This window comes from Pleurodeles waltl, chromosome 3_2 (genome assembly GCF_031143425.1).
Source record: "Pleurodeles waltl isolate 20211129_DDA chromosome 3_2, aPleWal1.hap1.20221129, whole genome shotgun sequence".
In the NCBI taxonomy this organism is placed as follows: Eukaryota; Metazoa; Chordata; class Amphibia; order Caudata; family Salamandridae; genus Pleurodeles; species Pleurodeles waltl.
In genome coordinates this window covers 220,959,340-220,978,052 of record NC_090441.1, presented here as the reverse complement: position 1 = coordinate 220,978,052, position 18,713 = coordinate 220,959,340, and positions in this window count along the sequence as shown.

Genomic DNA, 18,713 nt, shown 5'->3' with positions numbered 1-18,713 from the left:
CTATGTGAGCTTGTAGAGGGTCGCTGGGACTGTAAGAAAACTGTGAGAGTTAGAAAAATACCCCACCCCAAGACCCTGAAAAGTAGGAGTAAAGTACACCTACTACCCTCAGAGAGCACAGAAGTCGTGATAGGGGGATTCTGCAGGAAGAACAAACACCAGCAGTGCACTGACAATGGATTTCTGGACCTGAGTACCTGTAAGACAAGTGGACCAAGTCCAATAGTCACAACAGTGTCCGGGGGGCAGGAGCCCAGGAAACCCCAGCTGAAGGTGCAAGGAAGCTGCCACTGGTTAGAAGAAGCTTGGAGTTCTGCAAGAAAAAAAAGGACTAGGAACTTCTCCTTTCGAAGATGAATGTCCCACGTCGCAATGAAGCTTTCACATGTGTTCCCACGCAGAAAGACCACAAACAAGCCTTGCAAACTGCAAGGGTCACGGTTGAGGTTTTTGGGTGCTGCTGAGGACCAGGAAGGACCAGGATGTCTTCTTTTGGAGGAGGAGACAGAGGGGGGTGCTCAGCAACTCAGAGAACCCTCACAGAAGCAGGCAGCACCCGCAGAAGTACCCCAACAGGCACTTAGAAGAAGAGTGAACCGGAGTCCACGCGAAGTTACAAAAGGGACTCCCAAGACGTCGGAGGACAACTCAGAAGATTGTGCACTGCAGGACGGAGTGCTGGGGACTCAGGCTTGGTTGTGCACAAAGGAAATCCTGGAAGAGTGCACAGGAGCCAGAGCAGCTGCAAATCACGTGGTATACAGCTTTGCAGTCTAGCATGAGAAGGCAAGGACTTACCTCCACCAAACTTGGACTAAAGAGTCACTGGACTGTGGGAGTCACTTGGACAGAGTTGCTGAGTTCCAGGGACCAAGCTCGTTGGGATGAGAGGGGACCCAGAGGACCAGTGTTGCAGTCTTTTGGTGCCTGCGTTAGCAGGAGGAAGATTCCGTTGACCCACGGGAGATTTCTTCAGAGCTTCTGGTGCAGGGTGAAGGCAGGCTAGCCCCAGAGCATGCACCACCTGGAAACAGTTGAGAAAGCCAGCAGGATTAGGCGCTACAATGTTGCTGGTAGTCATCTTGCTACTTTGTTGCGGTTTTGCAGGCATCCTGGAGCAGTCAGCGGTCGATCCTTTGGTAGAAGGTGAAGAGGGAGATGCAGATGAACTCTGGTGAGCTCTTGCATTTGTTATCTGAATAATTCCCCAAAGCAGAGACCCTAAATAGCCAGAAAAGGAGGTTTGGCTACCAGGTTAGGAGGATTGGCTACCAAGAGAGGTAAGAGACTATCAGAAGGAGCCTCTGACGTCACCTTCTGGCACTGGTCACTCAGAGCAGTCCATTGTGCCCCCAACACCTCTGTTTCCAAGATGGCAGAGGTCTGGGACACACTGGAGAAGCTCTGGGCACCTCCCCTGAGAGGTACTGGTCAAGGGAGTGGTCACTCCCCTTTCCTTTGTCCAGTTCCGCGCCAGAGCAGGGCTGGGGGATCCCTGAACCGGTGTAGACTGGCTTATGCAGAGATGGGCACCATCTGTGCCCATCACAGCATTTCCAGAGGCTGGGGGAGGCTACTCCTCCCCAGCACTTCACACCTATTTCCAAAGGGAGAGGGTGTAACACACTCTCTCAGAGGAAATCATTTGTGCTGCCTTCCTGGGCCAGGGCTGCCTGGACCCCAGGAGGGCAGAAACCTGTCTGAGGGGTTGGCAGCAGCAGCAGCTGCAGTGGAGACCCCGGAAAGGCAGTTTGGTAGTACCCGGGTTCTGTGCTAGAGACCCGGGGGATCATGGAATTGTCACTACAATACTAGAATGGTATTGGGGTGACAATTCCATGATCTTAGACATGTTACATGGCCATGTTCGGATTACCATTGTGACGCTATACATAGGTAGTGACCTATGTATAGTGTACGTGTGTAATGGTGTCCCCGCACTCACAAAGTCCGGGGAATTTGCCCTGAACAATTTGGGGGCACCTTGGCTAGTGCCAGGGTGCCCACACACTAAGTAACGTGGCACCCAACCTTCACCAGGTTAGACTTATAGGTGACTTATAAGTTACTTATGTGCCTGGCAGGGTCCCAGTGACACATAGACTAAAACAACATATATACTGTGAAATGTGGGGGTAACATGCCAGGAAAGATGGTACTTTCCTACAGTGACCTATGTCTAGTTCATATATAAAATGGCGTCGCCGCACTCACGAAGTCTGGGCAATTGGTCCTGGACGACGTAGGGACATCTCTGCTAGTGCAGGGGTGCCCTCACACACAGGTACTCCTCACCCAGCTTTCAGGGCAGGAAGGCCTAACATATAGGTGACTTATGAGTAACCTAGTGCAGTGTAAATGGCAGTGAAAGGGTGCATGCACCATTTCACACAGCCTGCAAGGGCAGTCCTGTAGAAACCTTTGCCTGGGCTCCCCATGGGTGGCTAAATATATGCTGCAGCCCATAAGGATCCCCTGGAATCCCAATGCCCTGGGTACCTAGGTACCATATACTAGGGGCTTATAAGGAGTGTACAGTATGCGAATGTGGGATGAAATACAGGGTTACCACTATGTCGTGACAAATTTGGGAAAAGAGAGAGCATAAGCACTGGGGTCCTGGTTAGCAGGATCCCAATGACACAGTCAAGCTTACTGAGAAACAGTCAAACATACTGACAAAACAGTCCAAAAACCATAAGCACTGGGGTCCTGGCTAGGAGGATCCGAGTGACACAGTCAAACACACTGACAAACAGGCCAAAAATGGGGGTAACCATGCTAGAAAGAGGCTACTTTCTCACAATGAGGGATGTTTGCATCTAAAATCAGACACAAATAAGCCCTGAAGAATACGCAACACACAAAAAGCCATTCTTTACAGGAAGGAAACACTCCCTCCTTCCTGAAGCTCTAAAGTAATCTATCTGTATATACGTAATATACAGTTATGCAATTCTTACAGGAAGTAAACCTTCCCCTCTGGTGCTCACATCTCTCCGGGGGGGGGGGCTCCCTTCTGCCTGAAGCCCCTGTCAGGTGCTTTATATTTCTGCTCTCAGCTTTCCTCAGTTGACATCCGGAGCCCACAGTCACAAGTGCAGTTTATCGCTTCTAGAGCACAACATGATATGTGTCCAGGCTCTGCTGCTGGCTGCGGTGTTTGTGTGTACGTTGTGCTGCTTCACACACCGAGTATAACACACAGAGGCCCCTGTGTCCTGTGGTGGAATTTAGTGACATGTTCTGCTTTATTCCATCCCATGTCTTGTGCACTTTTCCAGCACAGAGATACATTTCAGATAATATATGTTTTACTAGAACAGCCTTGTAATTTACCTTTCATTTATTCTCCACAGGTGCAGAAACCAGTAACCAAGTCCTGCAGCCTCCGGGGCTGGAGGTCACAGAGGGGGAGAAAGCGGAGATCACCTGTAACCACACCATCACCAGCCCTAACTATCTTGCCTGGTACCAGCATCGGCTTGGGGGAGTCCCCAAGCTCCTGATTTCAGGGTACAGCTCTCCCCCAGACATCGGACACCTCTCAATGTTCATCACCAAGGACCTAGTGTCCACCACTCTGAGGATCCGCGGAGCCGGGGTGAGAAACGCTGCTGTGTATTACTGTGGCGTGAGGGACACAGTGAGGAAAGTGAGGGGAAACCTGAACAAAAAGATGTGCAGAGAGCTAGGGATAGTGATGAGAACACCCCCAGCCTGTGTGACTCTGGCACCACCTGGTGGAGCAATGTTTATAAAGTCTCAATGAGAAGCAGTTACATAACGCAAGGTGGCTCTGCGTGGCTCAGTAAATCTTACTTGCGGGATTCTGTTGCCTTGTGTCACCTTGTGAGATGCAAGGGCAACGCATGCACTTGATAATTCTTGGTGCCAGTGTTCACACTAATGACATACAACAAACTGTGAAAAGCAATGATTTACGGAAAAATGTCATATTTTAAGCAGGGTCAAACACACATGCACCAAAACATACTCTGTATGCATATAATATTCTTTATTACTATTCATCCTCTATTCATGATACACACATGTAAAATATATTATAGGGGACATCTGATATATATATACTACACTCATTCACCTTTTGCAGCTTCAGTCACACAGCTCAGAAGATCTCCACTGGCCAAAACATATAGGTCAAAATATGAAAATATATTGCAACAAAATTTGAAATATAAAGTTTTCATATTTAAACTCTATGTTTTAAAGGATACTAATATTGTTCCAAATCACTTTGGCTTTGTAAATTATCTCAATGGGTTGAATTTTGAAATAACATCTTCACCACATAACACAATGGCCTTCATTATGACATTGGCGGTAAGTGCCGCTCACCACTATGCTGACTGCTGCCAACATATTGCGACTGCGGCAGTATACCGCTACCTGTATTATGACCCACATATAGAAATCCGCCACTATACAGACACACACACAAGTCCGCCAGACCAAAGGTCAGTGATAAACTGGCAGTACCAAAACCCACACCCTTACCCCAACAGAACTACGCCCACAGCATTATAACCTACGAATCACTGCAGCGGACATTCAACTGCGGTAAACCATTTGCGGTACATACCGCCACACTCAAAATACACACTCACTAATAAAACAACACAACATTGGACAGTTCAAACTACACACACCTGACACACATACACACACCACACACACACACCCACACCACTATAAAACACACACCCACATTACCCACAACCCTTTACTACTACAAACAATTTACAACAGAGAGAGCGAGACACACCAGGAGCACCCACCCAACCAGAGCCACAGAACACCATCACCCATACACCATCCACGCATCTCACTGCACACACCCCAACACATTACCCCACATACACTGACACACACCACTCACACTACACCCATATCACCACAAAGACACTCCAGGTTCTCAGAGGAGGAGTTAAGGGTCATGGTGGAGGAAATCATCTGAACAGATCCACAGTTATTCTCATCACAGGTGCAGCAGACATCCATGGCAAGGAAGATGGAGCTATGGCGGACGATCGTGGACAGGGTCAACGCCGTAGGACAGCTCCCCAGAACAAGGGATGACATCAGGAAGAGGTGGAACTACCTAAGGGGGAAGGTGCGTTCCGTGGTTGCAAGACACCAGATAGCTGTACAGAGGACTGGCAGTGGACCCCTACCTCCTCTCCACAACTAACAACATGGGAGGAGCAAGCCTTTGCAATCATGCATCCTGAGGGCCTGGCAGGAGTAGCAGGAGGACTGGACTCTGGTAAGTAAAATCATTACTACTTTCACCCCCTTACCTGCATGCCATCACATACCCCCACCCCTACCGTCACCCCCATTACCCCACCATCTCACATACACCCCACCATCACAACCCACTTATACCAGTAACCAGAACTGCATGCAACAACAATGCTTGGACCACACTCACAGCCCTGAATGGACACCCATCATCACAGCATGCACAGTAGTGACAATCACTTAGCCAACCAAATAACTACTCACACAAGCCAAAGCTGCCTTGGTAATAACAACCATAGAGGGAAGCATACCCATGCACAAGATGTCACATGCAGAAACAATAACACTGCATTTACATCCCCACAGGACCCCTACACAACATCACCAGAGAGGAGGTGCCAGCAACATCCAGTCTCCCCTCCAAGAGAGGCCCACAGTGATGACAGCAGCTCTGCACGCCTGGATCAGGATGAACAACCGGGCCCATCAGGGACCTCCGAACAGTCGGTTACCCAGCCACAGTCCCATACCACCACAAAGACTCCCCCCTCAGGAAGCTTCACCACAGCACCTACCCAGTGGGCCCATCTCTTTGTCCCCAGGACACGTCAATCAGTAGTGTGTCCACCACTACAGGGGTCCCAGGGCACACTTCGCTCCCAAGACAATCAGGGACCTGGGGTCAGTGGCAGTGGGCATACGGTTCAGGGGACAGAGGCACAGGACAACAGGGAAGCTGGGAGGACTACTGTGCAACAGGGGGAAGACAGGCCCAGGTAACCGACTCTCCACGAGGCACTCACCAACATCCTGGGAGCATACCACCATTCCCAGGAGACCATGGGCCAGATATTGGCCAAGTTGCAGGAGATCCAGTGGCTGCAGGAGGGACAGTACGTGGGGATCAGGGCGGACCTTAAGGACATCTACACAACCCTGGTCACCATTGCAGGGGTGCTGGCAGACATGGCCAACACCATGAGGGAGGCAGTGGCACACCAACGGGCCCCTGACACTAGCCACACCGATAAACAACCTTCCACCTCCGCTGACGCTAGTGGACAGGAGGGCCCAGCCACAGGAACAACAGGCCATCAGCCTGCACCCCCTGCAGAAGAATAACCACCACACAAATGGTCCGTGCGATCCAGGCATAAGCCAGAGAACATTGCCAAGACCCCCGCCAGGAAATAAAACTCTCCTGATTGTCACCCTTGTGTCCAACTCTGCCACCCTGTCCACCTTGAACTGCCATTGCTCCCCTTCCAATGCCCCTTTGGACAATGCACCTGTGACACCAATAGACTGAAATCTATCCTGGAATTTCCTCCACCATTACCCAAGCTCATTGCACATTCCCATTTACTTCTCAGCACTGAAATAAACTCCCTTGGAAGAAACAAGTATGGAGTATGTCAAATGATTTAAGGATGTAGTTGTTTAACAATCTGTAGACATTGCAAATATACTGTACAGTGATGTATACATAGGTATGACCTGTAATGTGCTGCAGTCAATACACCAGGAGCCACATGAGGGCACAAATATCTGCAAATAAACATGTTAAAGGGTACAATAAGTGGCCTCTGTAGTGGGAACAGCAGCCAGCCAGAGAAAAGTCACTTCACAAAACAGCAATGGAAGGTGAGGTTACAGTGTCTTACCTGTGTGTCACTGGAAGTACTGTTGTATTATAGTTGTTCTGTTGTCCACATCCTCTTCCTCTGCCTCCTCTTCATCACTCTCCACAGGCTCCACCGCTGCCACACGACCATCTCCAGCCTCATCCTCCTGCAGAAAAGGCACCTGGCGTCTAAAAGCCAGGTTGTGCAACATGCAACATGCAGCGATGATCTGGAACACCTTCTTGGTTGAGTAGTGCAGAGATCCACCTGTCAGATGGAGGCACCGGAATCTGGCCTTCAAGAGGCCAAAAGTGTGCTCAATGATCCTCCTTGTTTGCACATGTGCCTCATTGTAATGTTTCTCTGCCCTTGTCCTGGCATTCCTCACTGGGGTCAGTAGCCATGAGAGGTTGGGATAACCAGAGTCACCTGCAAATATCGAGGGATACCTGTTAGCCAGAAAGTTACCCTTAGGGCCAACCCCACGCCAATATACCAACATACAATGGGTGAGGACCATAGGCTCACCTATTAGCCACACCCGGTGCCTCTGGAGTTGAGCCATCACATATGGGATGCTGCTATTCCTCAGGATATAGGCATCATGCACAGACCCAGGATACTTTGAATTCACATGGGAGATGTACTGGTCCGCTAGGCACACTATCTGCACATTCATAGAGTGAAAGCTCTTTCGATTCCGGTACACCTGTTCATTTCTCCGGGGGGGGGGGATAAAGGCAATATGTGAACCATCAATAGCACCAATGATGTTGGGGATATGTCCCATTGTATTGAAGTCAGCCTTCACTGTGGCCAAATCCTCCACCTGGGGGAAAACAACGTAGCTGCGCATGTGTTTCATCAGGGCAGACAACACTCTGCTCAGCACATTAGAGAACATAGGCTGTGACATCCCTGCTGCCATTGCCACTGTTGCTTGGAAGGAGCCACTTGCCAAGAAATGGAGCACTGATAGGACTTGCACAAGAGGGGGGATCCCACTTGGGTGACGGATAGGTGAGATGGTCTGACTCCAATTGGGTGCACAGCTCTTCGATTGTGGCCCTATCAATTCTGTAGGTGAGGATAATGTGCATGTCCTCTATTGGTGCCAGGTCCACCAGGGGTCTGTACACAGGGGTATGTCTCCATCTCCTATTCATCTTCAACGGTTGAACCCTAGGGTGAAAAACGGTGAACAGATGGTCATATTTAAACATATTGTTGGAAAATGGGTTATTGGTAAGGGCAGGTAGATACCCACACTTAGCAATAGGCCACTAACCTCCACTAAAGTCCAGTTAGGTCCCATTAAATTAAACCCAGCTCAACCCTTGGTAGCTTGGCAACGAGCGTCAAGGCTTAACATAGGAGACAGAGGCCCTCATTCTGACCTTGGCGGTCGGCGGAGAGGCGGCGGTCGGACCGCGAACAGACCGGCGGTCAAAAAAATGGCATTCTGACCGCGGCGGTCACCGCCGCGATCGACCGTCACTTCCCCACTCCGACCGCCACGGCGGTCATGACCGACGGGCTGGAGTCTGCGCACTCCGGCTCGGCGGTCGACCCAAGACCGCCAACGGTATCATGACCCTGCTTACCGCCGCGGTTTCTGGCGGTCGGGAACCGCCATGCGAACCATGGCGGTAGGCACTATCGGGGCCAGGGAATTCCTTCCCTGGCACTGATAGGGGTCTCCCCCACCCCCCACTGCCCCCCCGAGTCCTCCCCCCACACCCTCCACCCCCCTGCCACCCCCCAGAGGTGGTACGAACCTCCTCCCCACCCCCACCCCGACATGCACATACACGCATCCCGACATGCACACACCCCCAACATGCACATATACACACCCCTACACATACACATACACAATGGGGACACATACCCGCACACATACATGCCGACATGCGCACCCGCCGAACTACACACATTGCCCATAGGTACAGCAGCACCCCCCGCCCGCATGCACGCACTCACACACCCCCTCTACACACTCACACGCACACCCCCATGCACGCACACATCACACAACACCCCCCCACCCCCTCCCCTCACGGACGATCAACTTACCTTGTGCGTTGGTCCTCCGGGAGGCGACAGGAGCCATGGGGAGGTGACCGCCAACAGAAGACCGCCAACAGAAGACCGCCACACAAAAATGTGGGTCGTAATTCTGTGGGCGGTGTTCTGCTGGCGTGGCGGTGGAGGTTGACCAGTCTCCACTTTCCCGCCGACCGCCAGTGTGGCTGCTGGCGGTTTTCCGGCGGAACGCTCCCAGCGGTCGGAATGCGCACAGCGGCATACCGCCGCGGTCGGCGGTCTTCACCGCGGCGGTAACTCGGCGGTCTTGCGAAAAGACCGCCAAGGTCAGAATGAGGGCCAGAGTGTAAAGCATTCAAATATCACAAAACAGTAATTAAATAAAACACAGGAAACAGTTTAAAAATCTAAAACCAATTTATAAAAATAGATTGTATTTTTATCTTTAATATGACACCAAAACGAATAAAATCGGATAAGGGGAACCAGAGATATGAATTTTTAAATAATTATTATTTTTTTAGAGCCAATCGGGTCATCTGGTTGCACCTCGACCGGGGCAAAGTCAAAGTTTAAGGCCGACCGCGATGGAGCCCTGCTCGGCTACAGACCGCGGGAGGCCTCAGTTAAAAGTTTACCTTCACACTTGGTCTTTTTTTTCAAAGATTTTCTTCAGCGGGACGAACCTGCCAGTCCAATCTGACCTCCTGGAGCCCTTCTCCGGATACGCATCGCGGGAATCCTCGCTGGAGACTTTTATCTTTGGACTTAGTCGTTTTTTCGAGGTGAAAATCCTTCGACCGGGGTAAACCTGGATCTTAATCCGACGTCCATGGAGCCCTCCTAGGATACACTGGCTGGAAGGTCCCGGCCAACTTTTTACCTTCGGACTTAGTCTCTTTTTTGGAGATTTTTCTTTACTGGGACGAACCAGCAAATCAGGCCGGGTCGCGGTTGAGGCAAGCCGGCTAGAATTGCAGAGACAGGTCGGTCCCTCTATGGAGCTTTTTTTCAAAAGTTGTCCAAACCTCTCCAAACTTCTGGGGCTTCTCCCAGATGTCCTTTTAAGGTTATTTTGAGGTCCACAGCTCACCCCAAGGGTCCAGAAGTTCTGAGATGGTCCTTGGGGGGTGCGGACTACAAGTCCCAGAATGCACCTGGCGCAAACTCCTCTCTGGCCATTGGACAATGGTCAGCTGGTCGCTTTCTTCAGGAGTTGGTACAGGGGACTCTGGTTAGCAATTTGTCACCTGTAGCAAACAGGGAGTCCCTCCTTGAACCAGTTGAAGCCAGGCAAAGTCCTTCTTGTGGTGAAGCCCAAGTGTGCAGCTGGTGCAGTCCTTCTGAGTTCAGGTTCCAGGTGCAGGCCATGGGTCCAGCAGGGCTAGTCCTTCTTCTTCTGTTGTTCTTCCTTGTTGTATGTGGTAGGGAACTGAGGTGTGGGTGCAGGTCTGCCAGTTTTATCCTTGCTCCTGGGTGAAAAGCAGGGGGGTCCTGGTTCTCCAATCAGGTGCAGGGTCCTTCCCCCTGTGATGACCACTTCTTGGCAAAAATCAATCCCAGGAGGCAATATTCTCCAAAAATCCATCATGACTGAATCTGATTTTTGGAGATTACATCTGGCTGAGCCCACCCACTGGTGTGGCTAAAAATCATAAACACACCCCTCTCCTGCCCTCTCCTAATCTAATCAAGGGGGCACCTAGTTGTCTGGGGTTGCAGGATGTGTGGGTGTTGCTGGTTGCTCCAAATGTCCTTCTCTGCCTTTGAATACCAGTTTGGCAGCCCTCCCCCTTCCTGCCTCACCATCTGCTGAGGGGAGATTCCCTCCCACAGGCACATTCCTTTGTGTGAAGCCAGGCCACTTCACACATATCCTCTGAGTAAAATGCCTTGCATGTTGTGACAGAAACAGTATGTTAATGTATAGTCCCGTAAATGTGCCTATGTCTGCTGTGATGCAGTTAGTTGCCATGGCCTGTTCCCCCCTGAAATGGCAGCTCCCTGACCTGTGTGGAGGGACAAGTGGAAATGAGGTAATTCCGCTAACGTTGTGTGCCATTGCGGGAGGCGGTCGAGGACCTCATTGGTTATCATTGGGCCCTATGGGTTCCAATAGCCAATGGGGATGTATGCCGGCGGTGACGGTATGCACCGCTGCGGAAGTGACCGCCATTTTCTATCTGTTCACTCACTTGCTAGCTGACCTTTAACAGGAGAGGACCTACACTGCAAGTGCTGCTGTGACCTGTGTCTGGAAGCGACCATGGCTCGAGTGTCTGGGGAAAGGGCCCCTGCCTTCCCTTCAGAGGAGTTGGAGAGACTAGTGGATGAGGTCCTACCCCAGTACCATTTACTTTATGGTCCTCCAGACCAACAGGTGAGTACACTGTGAGCACGATGCATGGGGCATGAATGCATGGAGTGCTGTGTGTGTAAGGCTCGTGCAAGGGGGGTGGCTGATGGGTCCTGGTCAGAGTGCTGCATGTATGGTGGTCAATGTCTGTGCCTAAGGGGATGGGAGGGATATGGTGGGCCATGAGTGTAACAGGCCGGACGGCATGGCTGATCCCATTTCCTATGTATCATTGTCTGCAGGTAAGCACACGGATGGACAGTGTGTGGGTTTTCAGAGTGGGGACCTGGGACAGTGTGTGATTGGGCAGTGCCTGCTTGTGCAGTGTGAGATTTGCAGTGTATTGTTGGCTAGTGTGTGGATGGGCATTGCTTGGATGGACAGTGTGTGGTTGGGCAGTGTGTGTTTTGGCAGTGTGTGGTTGGAAGTGTGTGGTGGGGCAGTGTGTGGGTGGGTAGTGTTTGGATGGGCAGTTTGTGGTTGGGCAGTGTGTGGATCAGCAGTGTGTGAATGGTAGTATGTAGAGGGGAAGTGTGTGATTGGACAGTGCTTGGATGAGCTGTTAGTTGCTGGGCAGCGTGTAGATGGGCAGTGTATGGTTGAACAGTGTTTGGTTAGGCAGTATGTGATTGGGCTGTGTGTGGTAGGGTAGTGTGTGGTTGGTCAGTTTGTGGTTGGGCAATGTGTGGATCGGTAGTGTGTGGTTGGCGGTTTGTGGTGGGGCCCCATAGTATGCGGTGGGGCAGTGTGTGATTGGGCAGTGTTTTGATAGGCTGTTTGTGGTTGGGCAGTGTGTAGATTTGCAGCATGTAAATGGGCAGTGTGTGGTTGAGCAATGTGTGGTTAGGTAGTAAGTGATTGGGCAGTGTGTAGTAGGGTATTGTGTGGTTGGGCAGTTTGTGGCTAGAGCCACTGCATGGTTTGGCAGTGAGGGTTGGGCAATGTTTTGTGGGGCAATGTATGATTCATCAGAGTGTGGTTGGGCAGTTTGTGTTTGGGCAGTGTGTGGTTAGGCAGTGTGTTGTTGGGCCGGGTGAGGTTGAGCAGTGTGTGGGTAGGCAGTGTCTGGAGGAGCAGTGTATGGTGGGGCAGTGTGTGGTGGAGCAGTGTGTGGTTAGGGAGTAGGTGTTTGGGTGTGTGTGTGTGTGTCTTTGGCAGTGTGTGGTCACAGTGTGTGGTTGGGAAGTGTGTGGTTGAGCAGTGAGTGGATGGACAGTATGTGGCTGGAAGTCTGTGACTCTCAGTGTGTGTTTGTTAATGTGTTGTTGGGCAGGGTGTGGTTGGGCAGTGTGTTGGATCTTATGAATGAAAGGCTACATGTACACTTGTCTTGTTCAGGTCAGGCAGCCAGGAGCTTGACATGCACTAAATGCAGAGACTCCTGACTGGCTACCAAGATGAGGATTTCACAGCCCGGCATGCGTGACCTCCTCAGCCTGGCAAAAGTGCCTCGAGGCACTCTGCTTTATGACAAGGGGGAGTATCACTGATTGTCTCAGACCTGGATGCATCAATTATCAGCCCTGAAGTGCCCACGGCCAAGTGTCAATGAGTGGCACCTCCTACAGAGTGGCGTGGGGTCAGCAGTCTCACAGACCCCATTCCCGTCTGTGATGAGTGAGGTACTGCTACCTTCCCTGACTGACTGACTTTAGGTCAGTCAATGAGGAAAGGCAGGACTCCCAACTCTCCTGGGACCTCCAAAGCTTCTCTCCTGTAGAGCACAATAGAAAATATGTATTGTTGTTTTATGTTTGGTCCCTGCATGCGTGCATATATGTATGGATGTATGTTTATTCGAGTGAGTGAGTGTTATGAATGAGTGCGTGGGTGGCCATAGGTATGAGTGTGGATGTATTAGTATGTGTGTGACAGGTTTGCAAAGACAGATAGAGAAAAGGACATCGATAGATAAATAGATAGATAGATGATAGCGTTGTATAACTATAGAGCTAGAGAAAGATAGCAAGAGAGGTAGAGTGAGTGACAGATAGATAGATAGATAGATAGATAGATAGATAGATAGATAGATAGATAGATAGATAGATAGATTGATAGCAAGAGAGGTAGAGCGAGCAGTAGATAGATAGATAGATAGATAGATAGATAGATAGATAGATAGATAGATAGATAGATAGATAGATAGATAGATAGATAGATAGATAGATAGATAGATAGATAGATAGATAGCGTTGTATAACTATAGTGCTAGAGAAAGATAGCAAGAGAGGTAGAGCGAGCGATAGATAGATAGATAGATAGATAGATAGATAGATAGATAGATAGATAGAAAGATAGATAGATAGATAGATAGATAGATAGATAGATAGATAGATAGATAGATAGATAGATAGATAGATAGATAGATAGATAGATAGATAGATGAGAGCCAGATAGGGAGAAAAATAAACAGGAAATTAGATGGACAAACCGGTAGATAGACAGGTAGATATAGAGGTGGTTAAATAGACAGGCATACTGTTAAAATCGATAAGGGTACTGGCTAAAAGGTAGACAGACAAATAGACAGGTGGTGTTGCAAAAATAGATAGACATGCAGAGAGAGATTGAGTTGCAAAGACAGATAGCAGAGGAAACTGAAATGAATGACACAGTTTTGATTAGTAATATAAAATTAAGAGTCTACATGTTGTTGCATAGGTTCTCATTATCCTAATGAGACTACTGTATTTGGGCGGCAGAATCAGCTGCACTAGAGCAGGGACGATTATGGCATCCGGGCCTATGACATACATGACTCCTCAGGGGAATCGTGGTCGATCAGATCTCATCCTTTTCTCTCAGTAACATTAGTCTCAAGCATCCAAAGACAACAGAGGCAGAAAATAGTTCAATAAGATTTAATTGAGGTAACTGCATCTTGGATAATAAGGCATGTAGTGCAATAACTAGTCATACCATACTGTCACTAAGGATTATATATATATATATATATATATATATATATATATATATATATCCTACCTATGCTATGTTAGAGCACAGCGTGTTAAGCTTTAATTTGCCCATCAGATTTCCCCCCTGGGAAGACATCATCCCTCATACCTGAACGAGGATGCCTTTAGTCTCAGAAGAAACCGGTCCCATATGGGCCAGGGATTCAGCAGTCTAAGCCTAAAGCTGTAGTGAAGCAATAAGTGATCAGCATGCAGTTGTGGTCATCTGGCGGGAATCTCCCTCTACAGTGCATGGGACAAAGAATTGTTTTTAATTTTATAATAAAACAGATGATGTTCTAAGAAAGATCCCCATGTAAGAGTGTGTATGTTTCTGTGAATATTGGAGACAAAGTGTACCATGTTTGCCGGCAATCCTATCTTGCTGTAGCCTTGAGGAAAGAACAGAGTGAAAGAAATGTCTTAGTAAGAACGCAGTGCTGTCCTAAGTGAAGAACAACTAGCTAGAATAAAATAAAACAATCCGCAAATGTGGCTTGCTAAATTAAATATAACTAGGCTAAAGTGCACAGCAGCAGGCCTAGTTATCTAAAATAACGTGTGTAAAACTATTGCTGAAATAGCAATACAATACCCTCCCCTTGCCAGTTCAAAGGTGGTTTAAAGCCTAAATAAAAAATATAAGAACCTCTAAAAAAAAATAAAGCATGTATGTTCAATACAATGCTAAGTTAAAAGACATTTGAGCAGGGAATAAAAAGGGGTAATTGTAAAATCTCAACAGTGCCACTAGTAAATCCACATTAAAAAATCAAAGTCAATTTTAAAGTCGCCAATTATGTCAGGGACAATTGAAGTTATGAAATTTTCCACATCGGCAGGTGGTAAAACAGCCAAATCTTTTCCAAGTAAAGCCAAGGATCACTCATGTTCCAAAGCCTGAGATGTAGCTGAGGCAGCAACATTCCATGTTGTGCCCAATATTATTTTAGGAGCTGCATGGTCCAGGAACAGCAACTCATACACAGCTTCCCTCAGCAGATGCACTCTCAACATGCATGGTAATGAGCCCTCAACAAGAACATCAACAGATTAGCGTCCAATGACAGTATGCCCAGCGTAGAGAAGCAAACTTGCAGTGCACATTCAAAATGACACCCAAAGGCATCGAAACACCGGCTGCACACAATCCAAAACCGGTCTGAAGGACAGAAAACAGTTGCACTCCAATCCTTCCAGGAGTGGTGCTCTGAAATACTGCATGATGCGTTCACAACACATTTGCGCTGATGGAAGCTTATTCTGACCTCCTTGTTGTGAAGGTACAGCCATTGCGCATAAAAAATATCAAAAGCAAAATTCCACCTATTATATAGCCAAAGTAATCGGAAATCCCCCAAAAACACTAAATAAAAGTGTATGGCTGAAGGTATTAAGTCAAATATAGAGCAGAAGGTGTGAATTAAACCATAACCAACAGCCTTAAATAAATGTGCAATTCCAGTAGTACTAGAGGCGTTAAATATTCGTCCCACTTGTTCACCAAAGTGTCTTGGAAATTTGTACTTAAAATGCACTGTATCTCTGCTGATTACCTCGCAACCTGAAGTGCATAAGTCTCGCGAGCAGATGTAAGTGCCACATTTTTGGGGAATAGAGCTTTGAGTCTGCTTAACTTGTCTAAATTCACATTTGAAATAGCGATTTGGGACCAAATTTCTGTTGAGTAGGAGGAAAAAGTACATTCCTGTAAACATGTAATAATTTGGGATACCGAAACGGCATAAGCTGTTCCAGCTCGCATGCCGCAACAGCTCTCACTGTTAAGGAGCACATAGCTCCCATTAGAGAGCACCTGGAACACTGGTCTAATCAAGGGGACTGGAACTCCTTTCAGATTACATGCCCCATGTATGGACAACTGCCTTCAAACCTTCAAATGTCTCAAAGACGTCTCACATTCACTGCCACTAAGAAAGACCTCTTTCATGCCATTGAAACATTTGTACGAAAAGGGAAGCTCCCACACCTCATATATGTAACTGTCTCATAACCTTTCATATCTGCCCACAGGAATGTGTTTCAAGCAAGACATGAATTGAAGTGTTCAAATGGGCAGATGAATAATTAACCATTCAGCAGATAGTACTTCAGCCACAGTAAAAGAAACCTTTCTTATTCTTTCGATGTTTAGCATGACATAAGTCACTTCCTTCTTAAACATTAGTTGCTGCTGTCACATTAAATTAATAGTAAAAAAAATGTCCCTTGTGCTAATGTGTTGCCAGGGAACAAGACCTGCTTTTAATGTTTGTAATGTCCAACCTTACAGCATGATGGATCTTAGTTGACTCTGTTCATGATATAAAGAGGACATGTCAATCTGTACTATGTTTATTGCAGAAGAAACAATGGCATTTAAAGTGTCAATCTTGTCGGACAAGGTGTTCATACCATTATCTACAACGGCTAATGCTTTCTGTAAATTTTTCCGATCTATTTGCTTTAACCTGGCAGTGGCTTCTTGTTGGGAAAGTTTCCAAATTGCATTATGTACTGCATATAAGAAGCACATTCTATGTTGTTTTCTGGGGCCTCACAGGAAATCCTGTAAATCTGTTTCATTGGACAGGAGACTGAGGCGTTTGTTAACAGTATCAAGAGAGGAACCTTTTAACAATTGCTGGCATTATTTCCCTAAACTATATGTTGTTACTACAATCGAGTGTTCCTATGACACATAGCAAGAGTCTGGCCTTTTTGTTCAAAAACCTTTGTGGAGTTTACAAAATATTCATGACACCCGTTGGTATCTTTTGGCCACAATAACCACCCATCAGGACATGAAAGTAATGTGTTAAATTTTCCTACCTGAACCCACTCATCGAGCTGATCTTCAGTTGCATTAATGTAATTTTGCCATTTGTAAAATTTCCCAGAAACAGGGATATTGAGCGCTTTCGAATCTTAAATTTTCGCTAAGCCTAAACAACTTGCCTGTTGTACAGTTTAATTTAAAAAACAGGTATCAGGAATGCTCTAAATAAAGCTTCCTTTCGTCTTATTTGCCAATATTTTGTTCCCCACACACTTTTGAGTCAATCGACTTCAACCAATATTCATAGCATTCTATAGCCAACCGGGAAACAAAGGAATCATAATAAATCAGTTTTGTGATTTATTTCAATTTGAAATAATACGACTCAGCATTTTTAACATTATACGCAGAGAAATATGCAAACTTGTCAGTATACGTTTTTAATCTCCCCACAGGTGGAGTTGGACAGTGTTCCCACTGTGTATAATTTAAAATATTCTTTGGAGTGCTGGCTCTATAAATGAAATGGTGTCCATAGTAATTATAACAGAACATGTCTCCATCATTTTATTTGGCTTGGTAAACATCCTCATTTTCAAACACAGTAAAATACTGCAAATCAGACATCATAGAATCAACCTTTTTCACATCCTAATCATCAGAAACAACTCCAGGCGTTATTACATCATTCATGAAAAGTTTAAATACATATGGAATTTGGATGACCTACGTCGCGCCATATATGTCAAATAATATTTTATCCCAAATAATCCCATCAGGAATTGGTATCGCGGAAAAGTTCCCAAAAGACATCCTTAATTCCCAAGGAGGAAGCACTGGCAGATGCGTTGTCATCACGGAACTGTTGTAAATCCTGCAAAACAGTGACACATTAATTTATGTCAAAGGGTGTTTCCGTCACCTCCGCGCCAGGACCATCAAGATCTTGAACATACATTTGTGTTCCAAAAATGCACTCGTATGAAGTCCACCCCCCCAGGGACCTTCTGGGCAAATTATTAAATGCTCTCTGGACTCCATACAGGTGGTGAAGCAAACTACGACCCGTACCTAATACTCTCGCTGTTAAGGATTGCTTTCAATCTCAATCACAACACTATTTCCCTCAGGATGAAATGGAGACGAGTGATGGTGTTGGACCCCTAACAAGCCATGGCGTCCCTGAATGCCCTTGAGGCAAAGGCAGGACCCTAGTCTGAGTGGAAAGCTGCAACTGCATATGTGCTGATAAAGACTTGCAGATCTTTAATAACAGTCCGAGCGTCAGCCAAGTGTTGTGACCACACCCATAGGAATCTGGAGCAAGAGTCAACAGCAACTAAAATGTATCTGTATGCACTGTGTGGTGTCAGAGGACCACAATGGTCCAGGTACACACATTGTAAAAGTTTGTTCGAAATTAAGAGGGGTGTCTGCGGTGGGCATTTGACAGTGGACCCTTTTATTTGTTGGCAGATGTCACAGCAAAGGACATACTGCTTGGTCTGTTTATATAGATCTGGCCACCAGTAACATGCTTGTAACAGCGATATTGTAGCTGCCACACCTGCATGGGCAGAAGCAACTCCCTCATGCGCTGCTTTTATCAACTTCGGTTTTCCATCTTTATTGTGAATTTCACAATTACCCACCCCTGGTTTTACTACAAGGGCTGTAAAGAAGCT